Here is a 21,805-nt window from a genome sequence, read left to right on the forward strand (position 1 = left end):
TGTATAAATGTCTCTCTCCAGCTTACTTCATCATGATCATCATGATTCTAGTACTTGTACTTTTATTTAAATGGCTCCTAATTATACATGCGATTTTTTATGGTTTATCGGCGAGCAGCAGTGAACCATCTGATTGGCCTTGTAGAGTTCTCGTTGGGAACTAGTTAACATGATCAGCATTTCTGATCGTGTGTTCACGATCACACTTAATAAAAAAGGCTGCTATATTCTGAACATTTTGAAATGATAACCTCATGATCAAGTGGATGTGTCAGCGGGCTTAAGTGCACAATCAATTGTGAATTGCGCAGATTTAGGGCAGCATCGGCGAATATGGAGGAATATGGAATACTGCTTTGGTTTGCTCATGGATTTGGAGATGCGCACGGATATGGGATTATTCTATCAAATATGGGGGTGCGCGCTGATTTGGAAAATGCACAGATTCAGGGGTGTGGAGGCAAATACGGGTCTGCAAACAGGATTATGGAGTGTACATGGATTTGTCGAGTGGCGCAGATTTAGAAGTGTTTACCTGAGTGTTTACCTAAGTGTGGGGCACGGAATTTGTGATGTGCGCAGGTATGTTATCCAATTTGAGGGGGCACACTCATTTGGGACACGCATTAGAGTTGTGTCTGTCGCCCTATCTGCAGTTGAAATCGCATTTCGGTGTGCGTGAGGATTTTAAATGCCCAAACAGACATTTTCTGAACTGTTTGAAATCATTCCTGCTCTTGAATAATCTATTTTGTATGTGGGGTGTCAGCGTATTTGGGAACGCACTGATTAGGTGAGGTGCACAGACTTGGGGATGCGCTTTGGGTGTGTTGGCGGATCAGGATTTGCAGACGTAAAAGTTTTGTTTTTCATGTGGATTTTTAACGACTAGGCTTCCATTTTGTGAACTGGTTTAAATGGTCTTTGCTTTGGAATAATCTAATGTGCATGTAGGGATGCCAGTGGGTTTGTGGTTCACACTATTTTGGGGACTGTGCAGACAGAGCTGTCTTTACGAATATGGGGTTCACACGGTTTTGGGAATGCACATGAATCCGGGGATGTGTTAGATTTCGGGATCTGTTCTCGAATTTAGGGTCCACACGTATGTTATGTTGTGCGCATACTTTGGCGTGCATTTTCGAATTTGGGCGTGCACACGCATTTATTGTTAAATTAGACATTTGCGACTCTCGGTCGATCTACAGTTCAAATCGTATTTTGGGATACATTGGAATTTTAATGTCGTAACAGCCATTTGCTGAACGGTTTGAAATGATTCTTGCTCTGGAAAAATATAATATATGTGGTGTGTCAGCGTGTTTGGAGAGCTCACTGATTTGAGATATGCGCAGATGTCGGGGTGTGTTCTCAAAGATGGGCCTGCACATGTACTTGGAAAACATATAGATTTGGCTGTGTTTGGCGGATCAAGGTTTGTGCACGAATATTTAACTTCATGCAGATTATTAATGACGAGGATGCCATTTTCTCAACTGTCTGAAGTGATTCTTGCTCTAGGAAAATATGATGTGCATGTGGGAGTTTCAGAAGCTTTGGGGTGCGCACTGAATGCGGATTGCGCATATTTAGTTTATGTCGGCGAAATCGGGAGTGCACACGTTCTTGGGGAGGGCATGAACCCAGGGATGCGCACGGATTCAAATGAGTTCTCGAAAGCGGGTTTGCACACGCATTTGCACACATGCGCTGATTTAGGGGTGTGTGCTCCAATTTGGGTCTACGGATTTATTTGGGGATTGAGCAAATTTAGGGGACGAATACGGGAGTCGCAAAGTTTTTGTGGGTGTATATGATGGTTCAGACGGATCTGGCTGTGTCGGACCTTGGGATGCGTGCGGATAATTTAATGTCCAGATCGCCATTTTGTGTTTGGAGTGAATTTTCGTTTGTATAATTTAATGTGCATATGGGAACATGCGCAGATTTGTGGGGTGCACGTGGATTTTAGTGATGCGCGCATTTCAATGGGGCATTTTAAATATGGGGTTGCACACGAATTTGGGTGACAGCCAGATCTGTGTACGTCGGCCGATCTGCAAACGGATATTAAGGGGCGTGTGAGCTTTTATTGTTGGGACAGCCATTTTCTGCTGTGAACCAGATCTCTGTAATAGCTGGCTCACTACGTTACGTATTAATCCAGGTTCGAAGTACGTCTTTCTTAAATGTTACACACCTTTTGTGAAATAAACTGACCACGGCCTCGGAGCTACCGGGATAATTACCTGGGTCCAGTTTGGCGTTCGTTGACCTCGTCTCTGCCTTTTATTCAATGCTACTTGCTCACCTGTGGTACTAGTTCCTACTCCACCTCCCACCACCCAACAGCAGGCATGCGCATACCACATGTTAATGCCAGGGCAGCTGCATCAAACTCCTCAGTTAGAATATTAAATCTCTTTCAGTACATGTATAAGACCCGTGCTCCTTACACCAGTCGCACCAAATGCTGGAAAAGAGTCAAATACGATGAACTCCTGCCAAAATCGTTAGCCACACATTTACCTGTCCTTCCTTAGCGTCTCTTCCCTCGTCAGATCACTAATCCGGAGTTGCTAGTTCTTGAGCCATGAGCCTTCGGAACCTCTAATTTAACTTATTTGGAAATGTTGGAGGATCTATAGGCTTGCATAGCACGACTCTCCTGTTCCTCCACACTGCGATCAAATCTACCATAAGTACTCTGTAATCCAGTTTAAAGTTTTATTGTGTATGAATTTTTATTGTGATGAAATTCTACGCTATCCACAATACTACAGAGGTGTCATTGATTCACTTAGAGATGGAGCGAAGAATAATGAGCCACGGCGCCCAGTATCCTCAATTTTACCCCAGCCTAATCGCTGAGTTGTTTTCTTTTTTTTTTACGTTTACCTTGTGAGAATACCCATAAATATCACGGAGAGGATGTACAAATTCCTTCCGGAATGAACTCCGATTTCCATTGCTCCGAGCTGGAATCGTCTGATTCTAACCGCGATGCTACGTGGAGCCGCAAACTGCGAGTTGCCAACCCACATATCCACTTCTTCTCTCAAGTCATTTACAAATATCAGAGAAAGCAGGGTTACAAAAAAGATCTTTTGGAAACATCCCATCTACTGCCAGCCCCATACTCACCATGCCTCCCGACATTCTGGATCGAGCTATTGTGAGGGCTCTTGTCAAACGTCTCACTCAATTCCATACATAGATCATCCATCTCCTTAATTTGTTTTGTCACTCTCTCAGAAAGTCATTCAGGTGCGTAAAGTATGACCTTCCCCTCACAAAGCCAGTTGATTGCCTGTGATTATGCTTCTCCAATTATTTGTCAAACCTGTCGTGAAGAATCCCCTTCAAACGTTTAGCCTCCATTGATGGCAGTAGTCACTGTTTTACAATTCCTAGTACAAATCCTCACTACTTATTAACCGTCTTAACCAAGCTTATATTTAGAGTTTATACTTCGATCTTACAAGCTCAGGATTACAATTTGAAAAAAATCATCGCGGACCATCCACTGAAGGACTCAGTCTGAAACCTCAATTCAGCTTTCTCTGGAGAATGTAAAATCTGAATACAAACTGCCGGTACTCCCAACATCTTACTAATTGCATAAATAATTTATCCCCGATCGTGATTGTTTAGAGAGACCCTCCAATTTCCCAGTTGCGCCAATTCAAAATTAGCTCAACCTTTGTTCCATTATTTATCAAGTTTATATCACACTGTCTTTTTCAACCATTCGTTGCTTGTTCTTTGTCCAACGTCAGTTCTGCGTTGGCATAGTCGAATATCTCGTTGACACTGACTAAGATTAGACCAGTCAGAAGCAAGAGACAATCTGCAGACCCTAGAATTCCAATATGCTGGAGGATTCCAATTCCAATTCCAATTCTGCTGCCTGAGCTGAAAACCTTCGCCAGCACTCTCTGTAGGATTAGTTCATATCAGTTCGCATTTCGCTTCGCTGTGTCTTTTGTTCTTGGGTTCACAGCATCGCCTCGTCCACCTACCACCGCTCCTCCACCTTCCCTTTGAAAGCTAACATTCTGTTACGGGAAATTAGTTCAAATCGGAAAACAGAAGGAAAAGCTACAGGTAGGGACAGAGGAGAAAATCACCGTGAAGTAAAGGACGGGTAATGATGGGAGCAGGAGTGGGTAATACCGACGGAAGTATACTCCATATCAAGCTGTTTTGTCAGAATCAGGAAGAAGGCTTGACAGGTTCGCCTCAAGGCACAACTTAAGCGGGATGAGGGTGAGATACAAAGGGGATTTTTCTGGAATGCTGAATCCAGTCGTGTCGTCGCGATTGACTGTACATATTTGTTGTATAACTGTAAGGCAACACACACAAACTGCTGGAGCAATTCAGCAGATGGATGGCAACTTTGGAGAAGAGTAAACATTCAACTATTCGGCCGACAACCTTCATGATTTTGTGTATTGCCTTACAGTTATACGTTGTTTGAAACACTGTTCATCATATTGTTTCTGTTTATTAAAAGAGGGAGGACAGAATAGGAGCGTGAAGACAGCTGAATTGTACTACTGCATAGCATTTATTTCTATATTTTAATGAGTTTCAAAATCAGATTCAGTGGGTATTTCACCACATTCTTGAGATCCTCTCGGAATTTGCTCTGAGTCAGGGCGTAAATACACGTGTTGGTGCAGGAACTGAGGATCTTCAGCATTCCCGATGTCTCTTCTATAATGTAAACGGGATTCGTGACAGAATAATAAACAAAACTCGTTGAAATCCGCTGATAGATGAAAAAGACCAAACGTGTTCCCCACAACATTATGAAACTACCGGTTATGCAGAAAAGCAAAACGATGGATTTGCGTCGGTTCTCTATCTCCCGGTCCTTGTCATTCTCTCCACTTTTTTGTCCCCGGAGCCTCCTGCGGGCTCGACTGGCCACCAGAATCCGCCTAACAGTCAGAATATTGAAAAACAAAATCAGAAAGAATGGGACACAAGGGGTAAAAATGTGGTGAAACATCTCAAATACCACCCATGAGGGAGAGTTTCTGTAGCTCGGTGTAAGAACAAAATACCAGGGGATACCATCAATTTTTATCATAGGCTCGTATACAAAGCCCCAGGGGACACTCTCCAAACAGGCCAGCACACTCACTGTCCCGATAACCACAGCCGCCGTTCTCTTGGTGCAATATTTTGTTTTCAGCTTCTCACAGCAAATAGCCACAAATCGATCGACGGTGAAAGAGACAGTCAGCCAGACAGAGGCAGTAGTGCTCGCATGAATCAGCCATCTAGCGATACTGCACACAGGAGTGATGAACAGGAATGATCGGCGAAAATAAAGCCAAGCAGTCCACGTCAGGAGCGGAAGCGAGATAACGACCAGGAGATCGGCCGCTGCCATTCCCACCAGGTATAGAGTTACACATTTGGAGAGACCGCACTTATCCCGGGACAGGATCACAATCGCCATCAAGTTCACTGAAGAGAGAGCGGAAATAGCAATTTGAGAAAATACTGAGTAAAACCCATTGCCGCAGTTTTCGGGGATCATGCAATATTCCCGGTTTATTGTTGCATTCAGCGGTAGGAGGGTGCAAAGAGGGTCAAGAGCTGGCTGAGTTTACACATTAAAATAATGTCACGTAATTAAATTTGGATTCCTTTCTGTTGACCAAAAAATATGAAGAGGCAGCGGACAGATGCAACTAGGTACCCTCAGAGTTAGTACGGTTTGAAACATTTTTATCGGTTTCATCCGCGTCTGATATGAATGAAATGAATCAATTCGGACGCCGATGGCGGGATTCTTGCATTAAACAATCATCAACTTCCCTGTGACTCCCTGTCAGCGACAGAACAGCCGAAGGACACAACAGAAACAGCAATTCCCGGAACCTCTCATCCAGACAAAAATAGAATATGTGGGAAAGGAGTTAACGTGTATTTTCTGAACTGTTTTCAGAGAGGCCCCATGACACGACTTTCTCTTACTCTTTCTATACAAGCTGCCTGAGGCTTTATGTTTCCAGCATTTCCGGTGTTTGTTTCCTATTCCAGCATTTGCCAGCTCGCCGACTTTCTAGCAGAACTTTGACTGAGGCAGCAGTCACAGCCTAGTCTGATACAGCCTCTCAGATATACTTGACGCCCCCGACTGAATCCACCACAGGGAAGCGGGGAGCATAATTCAACACCCAGTAGCAGGCACGGTGACACAGACAGATGATTGTAGCGGTGTCAGATGTGGATATATTATAATACATTTTGCAGTATTTATATTTATTTGGATAATATAATACATTTCGCAGTGTTGGTAGTTATGAATCTACACGTCGGATTTGTTAATTGAACAGCAACGACGTCATTGTATTGTCCAGCAACTGCTTCACTTTCTGTCACACAGCTCGCTTTTAGTGAAAATCCTCAATATTCCTGCTGCAACAGGGAGCTTCTCAAATTTGCTGAATCCTTACCTCTAATCGATTGTTTGATCACGACACGTACCTCACACAACCGCTCACATAACAATGCAGACAATCAATTAGCATCATCTCCGCGGCAGTATAAACACAGTATTTGCAAATGCAGTGTGGCTGCTTCGAGACCAATAGCATAGAGACCCGAGCATCACATTATTGAACACAAACCGCTGGAAGATATCTGCCTGTCCAACTGAGGTCTTCCGATGTTGGCGCATTCGCTAAATTCATACAGCGGTTTATTTTTAGATCCAGATATCAGAATCCACAGTCGCTGGCTTTGCTTCCATTCCTAGAATGTCGAATACTAGCACTGGATATGAGGTTGTGGAAACCAGTGACAGAAGCAATCACTATATAGACATTAACTTCAATTCCCACCAACGGCAGCCGATACCGCAGCTTACCGAGAATTCCAAAGGCTGACATAAAAGGATAGTAAACTTCTCCTATCCGCAAAAGGGCTGGATAACCCATTTCCGTGATAAACTGCCAATTGTGTTGCTCCTGAATTCACAGCTCCTTCAGAAACTCTGAGCTAATGTATTCTAAGCGGCCCGGATTTACAGAAATGATCAGTCTCCAGAGACACTGTTATGCCGCTGACTGACAACAGTCACTTGAAAAATCATGGTAATTCAGCACCATTCACTGTCTCTGATGTACATATTGAGCCGACAGAAGACAGCCACTTCTAACTTCCTCGGCATTACCTCCGCGCTTCCTCACCTAGTGAGAAGAATGCCGGAGCTCCATTGATAAACACCCGAAGCAGCCACATTTACAGATTTCATCCTTTTTCTCCGCTAATTAACCACTTGTGAACAGAGTTCAACGACACGTCCGAACTCAAACTTCTCTCCCTGTGGTTTGCCATTTTCAACATCATCCTGGACGCACGCACACACACGCGGAATGGCCGTGTTCGGATGACTGCGATGCTGATGCACTAAAGATGACAAAATTTGCAGATGCTGGTAATCCTCAGGGGAAGGCAACACACACAAAGTGCTGGGAAAAAAAATCTTGAGATGTTGCTGATGTAATTGGATCTTAAGAGCATCTCAGACCAGCCAGAACGGAAAGGAAGAACTGCTTCGATCTGCAAAGGGAATATTCAATAATAAACATTAAACAAAGGACTCTAAATTGGGAGATGAATCGACGTAGGATGGATGAAAGTGAATGAAAAGAAGACCAGTACAATATGCTATATTATAACGGTGTGAAAAAGACAGAGGGTCAGACCGACAGATTGACAGTGGCACACGCTGCAACGGCCGCTTCACACAACCGTCGGGCATATACCTCTCCCTCACTGACCGAGTTTCCTTCTCCTACCAACAGGGAAAACTTCAATCAACTCCGATTTTCCCTCCTGTGGAGTCAACAGAGCAGTCGCTCCTCTCTGACACGCAAGGTGTTTTACAAAGCACAGGCACCGACTGCTCATTAGTTCCCACAGTTTTAGACAGTGGAGAAATTCAGGTACAATCCCACACTGAACTCAAGACACAGATTACCAATACAACGGCTACACTGAAACACAGGTGGATAATATTTCCATTGACCTCGGCACCACTGTCCTACAGTAGAGACACAGACCCAGTCTCCAAATCCACACCCACAGGATTAGCAGTGTCAGTGTGAGCTCAGTATTGGACGTACCGCTGATAAATTGGAAAATTATGAATGTGGTATTGGAAGAACTTAAGAAAGTTTCGGATAAGCGCGCGAGGAGGACATTTTGTCTGTGATGTTGGGCTGACGAAAGTAAGCCAGTGATGCCTCATTAAACTAATCCCTCTGCCTGAATGCACGTCACGTATTATTTCCAGGTCTGCGCAGAGTTCCTCAAGAAAGTTATCCCTGCAACGGAGTTTGACGAATGAGGAGCAACTCCGATGGGAAGAAGGGTACAGAATCGCCAATGCCCCCCCCCCATCCTTTTGGAGAATCGCAAATCGCTACTATTCCGATGCTGTTATCAAAGGGAATGAGAGATATAAACAGCTCATAACAAATTTATGAGAGAGGGGCACAGCACAGGTTGGAATGTATCCTATTGACAAAGAGAGAGATTACTGCTATAGTCCCTTGGAGAAAGATTCGTGTATTGAGTACTGTTCGATTCATTGAAACCCCGCAGGGGGCAACCAGAGTGGTCTGGTTGAGGGATTGCATCATCCCTACCTGGTTGACTTCTGAGACCCCGTGAGTGGGGGAGAAAAGTAAGGGTCTGGAGAACACCCCTCAGACGCACCAGAAGAGACGCTACGAGACCGGTGGGGGCTGGTGTGTGTGTCCACCCTTGCCTGGGTGACGAATCCTCCACGGAACGGTCTAGCTAAAGGACGGAGACGGATCAAGACCGTAAAAGTAAAGTCGGCACGTTACTCTCACTCTCTCTCTCTCTCTCTGTCTCCAACAATTGCAACACAGTGAACAAAAACTACTGCAGCCAGTATGAACTGAACTGAACCTTATATTTCCATCAGACTATTCATTATCCCCGAGACAACGATAGAGCTTATTTCTTATTGATTATTATTAAACCTGCACTTTTAGGTTTAGAATTGATGACGTATATTATCTGTATATTTGCATTGATATTACTTTTGTGTATTTTTACTAATAAATACTGTTAAAATAGTATCATCAGACTTCAACGGATACTCCTATCTTTGCCAGTAAGACACCCAGTTACGGGGTTGGTAAGAAGAGAGAGTGAAGGGACTATTCCTCACTCTGAACTGACGGCTGCAAGCGATGACAAGCTGTCTGTGTGAGGGGCGAGTGCATGAGCTGGGCTTGTATTCTCTGGAATTGTGAGGAGAATTAATGGATTCTGTCAGGTAATTCGACCGACTGCTGGGAGGATGTTTCCCTTGAATGAAAATTCTATTACCATGGGTCATAAACTCAGAATGAAGGAAATGATAATCAGAATGGGGTGGAAAATAAATTGCCCTCATCAGTGATTATTTCTCCAGTTAGTCAGTTCGGTACAGGAAGAGACAATTTAGTCTGTGATGTTGGGCCGATATGATTAAGCCCGTAATGCCCAATTAAACTAATCACCCTGTCTGCAAGTACTCTATATCTGACCCTTCTCTGTGGATTTGCTATCCTATCTCAGACTCTTATAATTACCACTGCCTTCACAACAACGCTAGAACTGCATTCTAGACACCCGCAACTCACTGCTTTGGTTTGTTTTAATCATTTCCGCACACATCTCCTTTGAACATTTTTCTCTCTCACCTCAACTACATGTCCTCTGTTATCGGATACTTAAATTCTTTGAGAAAGGTTACAGTTGCATACTGTATTTATGCCTTTCCATCGCCCCTTGGTGGCTGCCATTCTGGAAAGAATAACTCAATTTCTTTCAAATCCTCCTTTTAGATCCCCTCCGGATGAAACTTTGCTAAAAATTTCCAAAGCCTCGGCTTCTTTCTGATAACGGGGCGACGGAAGCCAATGTTAAACTCCAGACGGAATCTAACCAGAGATGGATAAAGCGGCAACATCACTTTCTTTATGACAAGAATGATCCTCCCAGTTATTGCCTAGGCTTCTGCCATCCGGAAAGAACTGTTTAAGTTTGTGCAATTTCAGCAACTTGAGACCTTGTAGACCTTCTCTTAAAGGTCCTCCCGATAACCTCCTCTATCCCATTTCCAAATCCTTGTCATCTTCCCTATAATGGAGCGACTGAAACTAAATTCAATATTGCACAGGCAACATGACCAGAGCTCTATAGAAAACCAAAGTTCTCTGGACGAGGACGAACCGACGGGTGTGAGCTGGTTCTGCGATGTCCCGAGAAGCAATAGGTGGGAGAGTGCTGGAGGACGTTTGCTCTGCACACGGACAGGTGGATACAGTGATCATCCGAATTGAACGGCCACAGCACCTCCTCCCTCAAGCGCAAAGAGCTTGCTCGACAGGAAGCTGAGCATGAAATTGACATTCCGGATAAACAGGACTAGCCAGAAATGAACGAACGAGAACGAAGGGGTCAATGAGGAAAAGACCAGATTAATTATTTGCTTAAGGGTTTCAATTATCGTAAATATTAGTGAACGTTACGATCATGGGACGGTAGTTCGACTAAATGGCGGGTAAATATGTTTTTATCCAAACAGGCGATGATCTGACGGGAGTGGTTCTGTCTGTTCCCATTGGAGTATCTGGAGAGGCGGGGCCATGGGCCGTCCATACTTTCAGAGAAGTGTGGAGTTAACGAGAGAGTGCTGAATTGGAAGTAGAGTTTCCCGTAACTGACGCCAAAGACTTTAAAGACAAGTTGCTCACGTTTCTGCGGAGTGAGGCGAAGAAGCTGTCTGATGTGAACGGTCTGATGATTCATTCAGAAGTTGACTTAAATTCTGAACTCGGTTTGGCTTTACATCTCTGGCTGATAAATGCACAGGTATTTCTTCGGAGAGTCGAAGTTATTGTCGCGTTGGAATGTTCGGTGGCATCAAGTCCACATCCGATGGGGATGAAGAATATGAGGCTTGGGCTGAGCAGACTTCTCAGTTACTGGGTGAATAATATGAGGAAACTGCGACTGGCAGAGAGCTTATATAGCTGATATAGCGAGTTTCCTAAAGGCGAAAATTCTGTTGCCACATCAGCGAGTTAATTGCAAACTCTGGAAGATGCTATTGCCACTGCTGAAAGCGCAGCCGATCTGAGGATGAAGGTCAGGTACATATTATAGTAATAAGGAGCTATTTGCTTGCCTACATTTTCAGATTGGCGAAGCTGCTGCACTGTTTGATCTACAAAGGGTGCATTCAACTGTATAAGAGATATTGAGGAAAAGAAAATTGTGAAGAGCGGGTTGTCACATAACGTGAATGCTCTACGTATTCGAATGACCCGAAAGATGCGGCCTCTTCCGACTTTACTCAGAGATGTTATAGAGCAGGAAAACAAGATGGAGAAGTGGGAGGCCTCCATCACCAGAGCAAAGTTCTCTGTAGAAACCTATGTTACTGAAGCGCCCTTAACGTCACACAAATGTGGGTTTTGCAGGTCGTCGAGAAACATCTGACGACCGACGTAATTGGGATGATCTCGGTTGGAGCTGCCACCAAGCACCAAAGGCCGAATGGTACGTACGCGTGGGTATCTGGTACATGTCACGTGACCATTACGTGATTGAGGCTATACTAGAGATGAGGTAATGGTCTTGTGATGGTGGAGTGACGTCATCTCCCCGCCAGTCAGAGGTCATGTGATAGTTTTGTTCAACAGGGTACAAAAGGAGAACTTTTTACAGTATGTATAATTATATGGATAACATAATACATTTCACAGTGTTGGTAGTTTTGAATCAACACGTCGGTTTTGTTAATTGATCAGCAACGATGTCATTGTGTTGACTAGCAACTGCTTCACTTTCTGTCACACAGCTCACTTTTACTGAATATTCTCAGTCTTTCTGCTGCAACAGGGAGCTCCTCAAATTTGCTGAATCATTACAATCCACTGTTTGATCAAGACACTTACCTCAGACAACCGCTCACATACCAAAGCAGACAATCAATTAGCATCATCCCCGCGGCAGTATAAACACAGTATTTGCAAATGCAGTGTAGCTGCTTCGAGACCAATATCACAGAGACCTGAGCATCACGTTATTGAACACAAACCGCTGGAAGATATCTGCCTGTCCCACTGATGTCTTCTGATTTTGGTGGATTCGCTGAATGCTTACAACGGTTTATTTTTAGATCCAGATACCAGAATCCACAGTCGCTGTTTTGATTCCATTCCTAGAATGCCGAACACTAGGACTTGACATGCGGCTATGGAAACCAGCGACAGAAACAATCATTACATTGGCATTAACTTCAATTCCCCCTTCCCCGACGGCAGCCGATAACACAGCTTACCGAGAATTCCAAAGCCTGAAATAAAAGGATAGTAAACTTCTCCTATCCGCAAAAGGACCGGATAACCCATTTCCGTGATAAACTGCCAATTGCTTTGCTTCTGAATTCACAGCTCCTTCAGAAACACTGAGTTAATGTATTCAAAACGGCCTTGATTTATAGAAATGATCAGTCTCCAGAGATATGGTTATGCCGATGACTGACTGCAGTCACTTGAACAATCATCGTAATTAAACACCATTCATTGTCTCTGATGTAAATATTGGGCCGATAGAAGACTACTACTAAATTCCTAGGCATGACCTCAGCGGTTGCTCACCTAGTGGAAAGAATGTCGGAGGTCCATTGACAAACACCCGAAGCAGCCGCATTACAGATACTTTTTTTTTGTCCGCCAAATATCAATTTGTAAAAAGAGTTCAACCACACTTCCGACGCCTAGCATTTCTCCCTGTAGTTTTCCATATTCAACACTATGCTTACCACACACACGCACACACACATGCACGAGTTGACAGTGTTCAGATGACCACGACGCTGATGTACAAATCATGAGTTAATTTGCAGATGCTATAAATTCAAGGCAACACACACAAAGTGCTGGTGCAGAGCAGCCGCTCCTCTCCGACATACAAGATGTGTTACAGAGCAGAGACACAGACAGCTCACTAGTTCCACAGTTTCAGAGAGCAGAGAAATTCAGATACAGTCACACACTGAACCGAAGGCCCAGACGCAGATTACCAATACCACAGATGGTCAGGATTTCCTTTGAATTCTGCACAACTGTCCTACAGGTAGAGACACAGACCCAATCCGAAATCCCTACTCACGGGGCTGACAGTGTCACTGTGACTTCAGGATTGGACACACAGATGGAAAATTGGGAACTGATGAATGTGGTATTGGCAGAACTTAAGACAACTTCGGATAAGCATATGGGCTTCTGGGTAATATGCGTGTGTGTGAATTAGTCAGCAGTACAATGTGAGATGCAGGAAATAAATGGACCACACTCAAACCTTTCGGTAACTCAGGGATTGTGGTAGAGACCCCAGCTGTTCACAGTCTACAGTGGAGATTTGGATATGAGGACGAACTATATTATATCCACGTCGGCTGTTGGAAAGAGCTGAATAGCAGGGCTAGTAGTGGGAAGGGAGCAGCGAGGGCTTGGGGATGCAAACAGAAGGAGTGAAGGTGTAGCAGACGGACAGAATATAGGGTTATTCGGGGACATTCTCTCCCAGAGGGACAAACTAGAAAATCAATATTTACATGGGGCCGGAGTGTCCGGTTCGGAGGGCCCTGACGTTCCTGGTCAACAAATCACTAAGAGTTAACATTCAGGTACAGTAAATAATTAGGGAGCCAAACAGATTTTTGTGTTGTGATGCAGGAGAATTGGAGAACAGTTATACGGATGTCTTACTGGGAGGTGCTCTGCGGGGTGCGGTGAGAATGCACCATGAATATTAGATCCAGGTTTTGTCACCCTTCCTTGTGAAACTTATCCCTGTTGAAGAGACGGGGCCGAAACTATCCCTCACACTGACAGTATAGATCCGGGGATGGCACACTTGTTGAGTGGGGGAGAGTGTGTCTGCATTCCTTGGAACTGTGAGGAGAATTGCTGAGATTTTTCAGATCGGTCAGACCAATTGCAGGGAGGATGTTTCCCCTGAACGATGATTACATTACCATTTGTCACAGTCCCAGAATGAAGGAACGGATATTCAGGAAGGAGTGGAAAACAAATGTTCTTAATCAATGATTCTCTTTTCAGTTAAAACATACAACAGTGCAGGACAGGAGGAAGCCATTTGGTCTGTGGTGTTGGGCTGACGTAAGTAAGCCAGTGGTGCTTCATTAAATTAATCCCTCTGCCTGAATGCACATTGAGTATTATTTCCATGTCTAGTCACAGTTCCCCAAGAAAGTTATCCCTGAAACAGAGAGAGCGACGGGACTATTCATTACACTGAGTTGACAGCTTCAGGAGATGACAGGCTGAGCCTGTGTTGTCTGAAATCGTGAGGATCATTGAAGGATTCCTTCAGTTATTTCCGACCGATTGCTGGGAGGATGGTTCGCTTGAATGAAAATTCTTTTCCAATGGGTTTCAGACGCAGAATGAAGGGAATAATATTTACAATGGAGTGGAAAATAAATTTCCCTCATCAATGATTATTTCTCCAGTTAGACATTGCGGTACAGGAAGAGACCCTTAGTCTGTGGTGGTGGGCTGATATGATTAAGTCGGTGATGCATAATTAATTAAATCTCCCTGCCCGCGGTTTGTCTATACAAACACCCAGACACCCGTAAACCTCTGTTTTGTTTTATTTTAAACATTTCTCCCATAAATCTCCTTCGAACATTTTCCTCTCTCATCTCAACTGCATGTCCTCTCTTGATACTGTGAGAAAGGTTACATTTGCTTACTGTATTTATGACTGTTATAAGCCTCTCTATCTCCCCTTGGTGGCCCCCACTCTGGAAGGAATAACACAAGTTCGTGAAAATCCTCCTTTTAGATCTCTTCCCTATAAACCTCTTCGAAACTCTTTCCGAAGCCTTGGTCTCTATTTTATAACGGGGCAACCGAAGCAAATTTTAAACTCCAGACGGAACCTAACCAGAGATTGATAAAGCGTCAACATCACTTCCTTTCATGACAATAAGGATCTTCTCAGTTATTGCCTTGGCTTCTGCCATTCCGGAAAGAGCAATTCAATTTCGTGCAATTTCTGCATCTTGAGGCCTTGTAAATATCCTCCCAAAGTCCTCTTTATATCCTCCTGTATTCCCTTTCCAAATCCTCATCATCCACCTTATAATGGAGCGACTGAAGCTGAATGCAATATTCCACGTGCCACCTGACCAGAGTTCTATAGAAAACGGGAGTTCTCTGGACAAGGACGAAACGTCGGGAGTGTGCTTGTTCTGCAATGTCCCGACAAGCAGTAGGCGGGGGAGTGCTGTAGGATGTTTGCTCTGCATGCGGACAGGTGTATATAGTGATCAGCCGAAGAGAACCGCCAGAGCACCTCCTCATTCAAGCAAAATGAAGCTGCCCGACAGGAAGCAGAGCATGGTATTCACATTCCGAGTAAACTAGTCACAAATGGACAAGCGAGAACGAAGGGGTCAATGAGGAAAATACCAGATTAATTAATTGCTTAAGGGATTTAATTATCGTAAATATGAGTGAAAGTTACGATCATGGGACGATAATTTGACTAAATGGCGGGTAAATATGTTTTTGTCCAAACTGGCGATTACCTGAGGGAGTGGATCTACCTGTTCCCATTGGAGTATCTGGAGAGACGGGGCCATGGGTCGGCCATACTTTCAGAGCAGAGCGGAGTCAAGGAGAGAGTGCTGAATTGCAAGTCGAGTTTCCCGTAACTGACGCCAAAGACTTTAAAGACAAGCTGATCTCGTTTCTGCGGAGTGAGGCGAAGAAGCTGTCTGATATGAACGGTCTAATGATTCATTCAGCAGTTGATTTAAATTGTGAACTCGGTTTGGCTTTACATCTCTGGCTGATAACTGCAGAGAGATTTCTTCGGAAAGCCAGTTTTGTAGGCTTGGAAAGTTCGGTGGCATCAAGCCCATATCCGATGAGGGTGAAGAATATGAGGCTTCGGCAGAGCAGACCTCTCAGTTACTGGATGCATAATACGAGGGCACTGACACTGGTAGAGAGATTAAACGGTCCGTCTGCTGATATAGCGAGTTTACTAAAGGCAGAACATTTATTGCCTCTTCAGCGAGTTACCTGCAAGCTCTGGTAGATGTTATTGACATTGCTGAAAGCGCAGCCGATAGGAGGATGAATTTTAGCCACTAAATTGCTTGCCTACATTTTCAGATTGGTGAAGCTGCTGCTCTGTTTGATCTACAAAAGGATGCATTCAACTATTTGAGAGATATTGAGGAAGAGCAAATTGTGAAGAGCGGGTTGTCACATGACGGGATTGCTCTACTTATTCGAATGTCCCAAAAGATGAGTCCTCCTCCATCATTATAATGAATTACTAAGAGAAGTTAGAGAGCAGGAAAACAAGATGGAGGAGTAGGAGGCCTGCATCATCTGGGCAAAGTTCCTGGTTGTGGGCTCTGTTGTTAAAGCGCCCTTAACATCACACAAATACGGGTTATGCAGGTCGTCGTGAAATATCTGACGACCGACGTAATTATGAAGATATCGTTTGCAGCCGCCACCAAACACCAAGGGCCAATAGGACGCCCGACCCACTGGTGCGATGTACCGAGGCGAGGGCTGCTACTGAGCAGCGTCCTTAGAACAGCGCAGTGACCAGTGTTTTCTGTTGCAATTGAGGGGAGTATAAACATTTTAACTGGTAGAGCGAAAGACATGAAAGTCTTCGGAAAGTTAATCAGCGGTTAATCAAATAACAAAGCAAATAGGTAAAACTACAGAGGGACACAGTGAAGGAACGGGATGACGTTTTCTAGTGGATACGTAACTATCAGTGTATCAAGGCTCAGACTAAAGTTAAAAAAAAATATTCCCGAAGGGTTAGTGAGACCAAGCTCTGATGTATCTAGGCGAAGTGAAGGAGTATATGTTAGAGCCATAACTGACCACTGGTTCTGAAGTTACTTTGCTTTGTAGATCCATTTACATCCGATGTTTGACGCACTTGCCATTGGCGCCAGTGTGTGCCCTTGATATTCCGCGGCTTAGTACTGATGGTTACCCCTCCGATGGTAACTTTTCGTCAATGCTGGAGTTTATGGAAACATATGTTGGAGTAACTGAGACTATTGACACAACACTGTTGTTGAGCCCGGATTGGATTGAAAAGGATGGAATTTTTATTCTTGTGAGAAGGCGCCAAAGAGAATGAGAAGCGAGAAATACAGAGAACTTTTTGAACACCTTGTCCATTCACCCCGTGTTCAGAGCCGCTTTTGAGAAGGTGCAAGTTCCTGTTAAATAGGATGATGAGCGCAAAAGAGGAACTGTGAGTTCTGTCATGGATACGTTCTGGGAACAGCTGGAGCAACAGGAAACCCTACATTTGCTGAAATTTTCGAAAAGTGGAAACAAGGATTGACTGATAACATGTTGGAACGCGAAGACGCCTTTTCCAATGGAAAATCGGAATTTGAATTCGCCACACTGTTGGAGCAATCGAGGGAACCCTTTTCCGAGAGAGGTTTTGCCGACTGGTTCCAGCAGGGGATCAAGATATTTATCAGCTACTGAAGTCACCGAAGGAAGCTAAGTTTAGTCATGGAGCAGGAGCGCCTAAGCCGCCGGGAGACACGACTGATGGACACGGGGAGAGTCGGTCCAGTAGTCAACTGGGAGACACGAGTGATAGACACGGGGAGACACGGTCCAGTATTTTACCGGGACACATAAGTGATAGACACGTGGAGACACCATCCACTAGTCAGCCGGGAGAAACGAGTGTCAGACACGGGGAGACTCGGTCCAGTAGTTTACCGGGACACATAAGTGATAGACACGGAGAGACACCATCCAGTAGTCAGCCAGGAGATATGGGTGATAGACATGGAAGACACGGTCCAGTAGTCTGTAAGGGTCACAAGCGCTGATTTAATGCGCAAACCATTCATTTTCCTGAATCCCCGAGAGTAGAGACCTAGAACCGTCACATTCTTCTCGCATGACAAAGCTTTCAACCCTGGAGTGATTTTCATAAACCACCTTTGAACCGTCTCCAGTAACAGCACACCCTGTCTAGGACTAGGTGCTCCAAACTGCTCACAGTACTCAATGGGCATTTCATCCGAAATCTACATCGCTGCATCCATACTCCATTCCTCTCGAAATGATCACGAACATCGCATTGGCCTTCCTCACCACTTTGGCAAACTGCATATTAACATTTTGGGAATACTGTACGAGGAACTAGAGTCCATTTACACCTTAGATTTTCCAATTTCCTCTGCGTTGAGAAAAGAGCCTTCTATTTTATTTCTTCTACTTAAGGGCAGGACCATATGTTTCCTGACAGTATGGACTATCTGCACCTTCTTTGCCCATTCTCTTAATCTGTCCCCGTCCTTTTGTAGCCTTTCTGCTTCCTACAGATATCCTGCACCTCCACCTATGTTCATCCTGACCGCAAACCTGTCCGTATGATCATCAATTCCAACATCCAATTCATTAACATATAAAATAAAAATATTCATCCATCCATCAGGTCAACTGTATCCTGCATTTCTGTCTGATATTGTGCTACCTCAATTGCAAAACTCTTTACATATCATCTAGTACGCCTATATTGTCTAAGGTTTGTTCTTATAACTTTCGAAATCATGTTTACTATCTGCATTAAATGTTTGAGCTTTACTTGAATAATTTAAAATCGTGCATGTTCGATCCTCTGTCAAGGTGTAATTCGTCTGAGAGAAGAGTAAGAAATTACTTAAGAAATAAATCAGGAGGGATAAAAGAAGACATGAGGTTGCTTTCCAGTCAGGGTGAAGGATAATCCTAAGGTATGTTAAGAGCAAAAGGATATTTAGAGATAAAATTGGTCCATTTGAAGATCAGAGTGGTCGGCTATAAAATAAATGGGAGAGATATTAAATGTTTTTTTTTGCATCTGTATTTACTAAAGAAGCTGGAATGGAGTTTATGGAACCAAGGCAAACAAGTAGGGAGTTCATGGAATTCATACAGATTAAAGAGGAGGAGGTGCTTGCTGTCTTGAGGTAAATCAGAGTAGATAAATCCCCAGGACTTGACAGGGCATTCCCTTGGACGTTGAAGGAGACTAGTTTCCTGGCAGGGGCCCTGGCAGAAATATTTAGCATGTCGATATCCACGGGTCAGCTTCCGGAGGATTGGAGGATAGCTCATCTAGTTCCGTAGTTTAAAAAAAAAGGCTCAAAAAGGAAGCCGGGAAATTATAGGCCGGTAGTAGGTAAATTATTGGAAGGAATTTTAAGAGATAGGATCTACAAATATTTGGATAGACAGGGACTTATTAGAAAAAGTCAGCATGGCTTTGTGCGTGGTTCGTCATGTTTAACCAATCTATTAGGGTTTTCCGGGGAGGTTACAAGGAAAGTGGATGAAGGGATGGCAGTGGATATTGTATACATGGACTTCAGTAAGGCATTGACAAGGTCACGCACAGGAGGTTAGTTAGGAAAATTCAGTCACTAGGTATACATGGAGAGGTACTGAAATGGATTTGACATTGGCTGAATGGAAGAAGCCAGAGAGTGGTAGTGGAGGATTGCTACTCTGAGTGGAGGCCTGTGACTATGGTGTGCCACAGTGATCAGTGCTGGGTCCATTGTTGTTTGTCAGCTATATCAATGATCAGGATGGTAATGTGGCAAATTGGATCAGCAAATTTGCAGATGATATAAAGATTGGACGTGTTGTGGACAGTTAGGGAGGTTTTCAAAGCTTGCAGAAGGATTTGGACCAGTTGAAGGAATGGGCTGAAAAATGACAGATGTAGATTAATGCGGACATGTGTGAGGTATTCCACTTCGGAAGGTCAAACCAAGGCAGAACATACAAGGTAAATGGTAGGACACTGAGGATTGCAGTAGAACAGAAGGATCTGACAGTACAGCTACATAATTCCCTGAAAGTGTCTTTCAGCTAGGTAGGGTTGTAAAGAAAGCTTTTGGTACATTGTCCTTTATAAATCAATGTATTGAGTATAAGAGTTGGAATGTAATGGTGAGGTTCTACAAGACATTGGTGAGACCGAATCTGTAGTATTGGATGCAGTTTTGGTCACCTAATTACAGGAAGAATATTAATAAGGTTGAAAGAGTGCGGAGAGGTTTACAAGGATGTTGCCGGGTCTTGAAAAACTGAGTTACAGAGAAAGGTTTATTCCCTGGAGCATAGGAGAATGAGGCGTGATTTGATAGAGGTGTATACAATTATCATGGGTATAGATAGAGTGAATGCAAGCAGGCTTTTTTTCCACTGAGGCTAGGGGAGAGAAAAATAAAACAGAGGTCATGGTTTAAGGGTGAAGGGGGAAAAGTTTAAAGGGGGGCTTCTTCATCTGGAAAGTGGCGGGAGTGTGGAATGAGCTGCCAGATGAAGTGGTGAATGCGGGCTCACTTTTGACATTTAAGAAAAACGTGGACAGGTATATGGATGAGAGGGGATTTGAGTGATATGACCCATGTGCATGTCTGTGGGACTAGGCAGAAAAATGATTCGGCACAGCCAAGAAGGGCCAAAAGGCCTTTTTCAGTGCAGTAATGTTCTATGGTTTTATCTGGTTGTCTCTGAGAGAGGTTATATCTAAACAAACTCCAGTGGGCTTCGTAGTCGCCCTGGATTATTACGTAAAATAACAATTAATATTGCTATTATCATTATTCTTTCGCTTGACTTCACACAATTTGTTTTGTTACACATATTGAGTGTTTTGGCCGTTAGTGCGGTCCTTCATGGATTTTATTCTGTTTCTTTGATGCCTGCGGGAAAGTGAATCCCATTGTGCATGGTGATATCTGTATATAGATAAGCTATGATACGAAATTTACTTTCTGCTCTGAACTTTGAACCAATTGGGCCGAAGGGTATTTTCCGTGCTGTGCGATTTAAAACATCTCCATTGCAAAACAAGGAAGGGTGGCCTGTTAAACCACAAAAAGTGAATATAATCCGGTCCGGAATGATTAATCTGGTTTTCCCAAATCCAGAAAGGTGTTAAACGCACGTTACTGAGCTCCACGGCAGATATACGCTTAAGAACGACGATGCAAAATGCCGTTTCAATATAGAGTCCAACAATATGTCTGAATGGCCCCGTTGTCAATCTGTCCAAACAACAGCCACGGCTGAGATGGTTACTCAGACACTCTTCACCGAGACCTCTTTCTCATAAAACTCCGCAGCCTGAAACCCATGTAATGTGACCCGTAGTTCTGCTCTCGGTTGTGAGTAAAACAAAATCTTAATCTTAGTTGCTTTTTTCTCATACTTCCAAACAGACCATGCCTTGATCGCTGCAGTAAAATAGCAGTGATTGCATTTTAAAAACATCACGTGAAAAACAGTGTATTTGTCAGGAGTGGTGTTCGAACCCACGCCTCCATTTGGAGACCAGAATACTCGCGTAAACTAGGAAGCGTTTGTCCCGCCTTAAGTCTGGCGCCTTAGCACTCGGCCACCCTGACCGCCCTGCATTACTCTCTCCGCATGCGAGATAAATAGCTGTATTTCGGAATAGTGGGAATGACTGCTTTGATGAGAGGGTATACATACAAACATACACTATATCTTGGGATTTTAAATGAATATGGACGTGATGCGTGTTCTCAGTTTGCCGAACATGTGCGAAATCAGAGCGTACAGCATCACAGCACTGGAATTGTGCTGCACCCCGTTCAGGCCATCCTCCAGAGAAAGGA

The 21,805-nt window shown here is 43.9% G+C and overlaps 1 non-coding gene across 1 annotated transcript; it reads right to left on the reverse strand.

Moving 5' to 3' along the window:
- Positions 1-21,457: 21,457 nt before the first annotated feature.
- Positions 21,458-21,571, reverse strand: trnal-uaa (transfer RNA leucine (anticodon UAA)). Its single transcript has 2 exons — positions 21,536-21,571; positions 21,458-21,503 (listed from the first exon to the last, which is right to left on the reverse strand). It is a non-coding gene; the product is annotated as a tRNA-Leu (tRNA).
- Positions 21,572-21,805: the final 234 nt, after the last annotated feature.

This window comes from Hypanus sabinus, unplaced genomic scaffold (assembly GCF_030144855.1).
Source record: "Hypanus sabinus isolate sHypSab1 unplaced genomic scaffold, sHypSab1.hap1 scaffold_684, whole genome shotgun sequence".
Taxonomy (NCBI): Eukaryota; Metazoa; Chordata; class Chondrichthyes; order Myliobatiformes; family Dasyatidae; genus Hypanus; species Hypanus sabinus.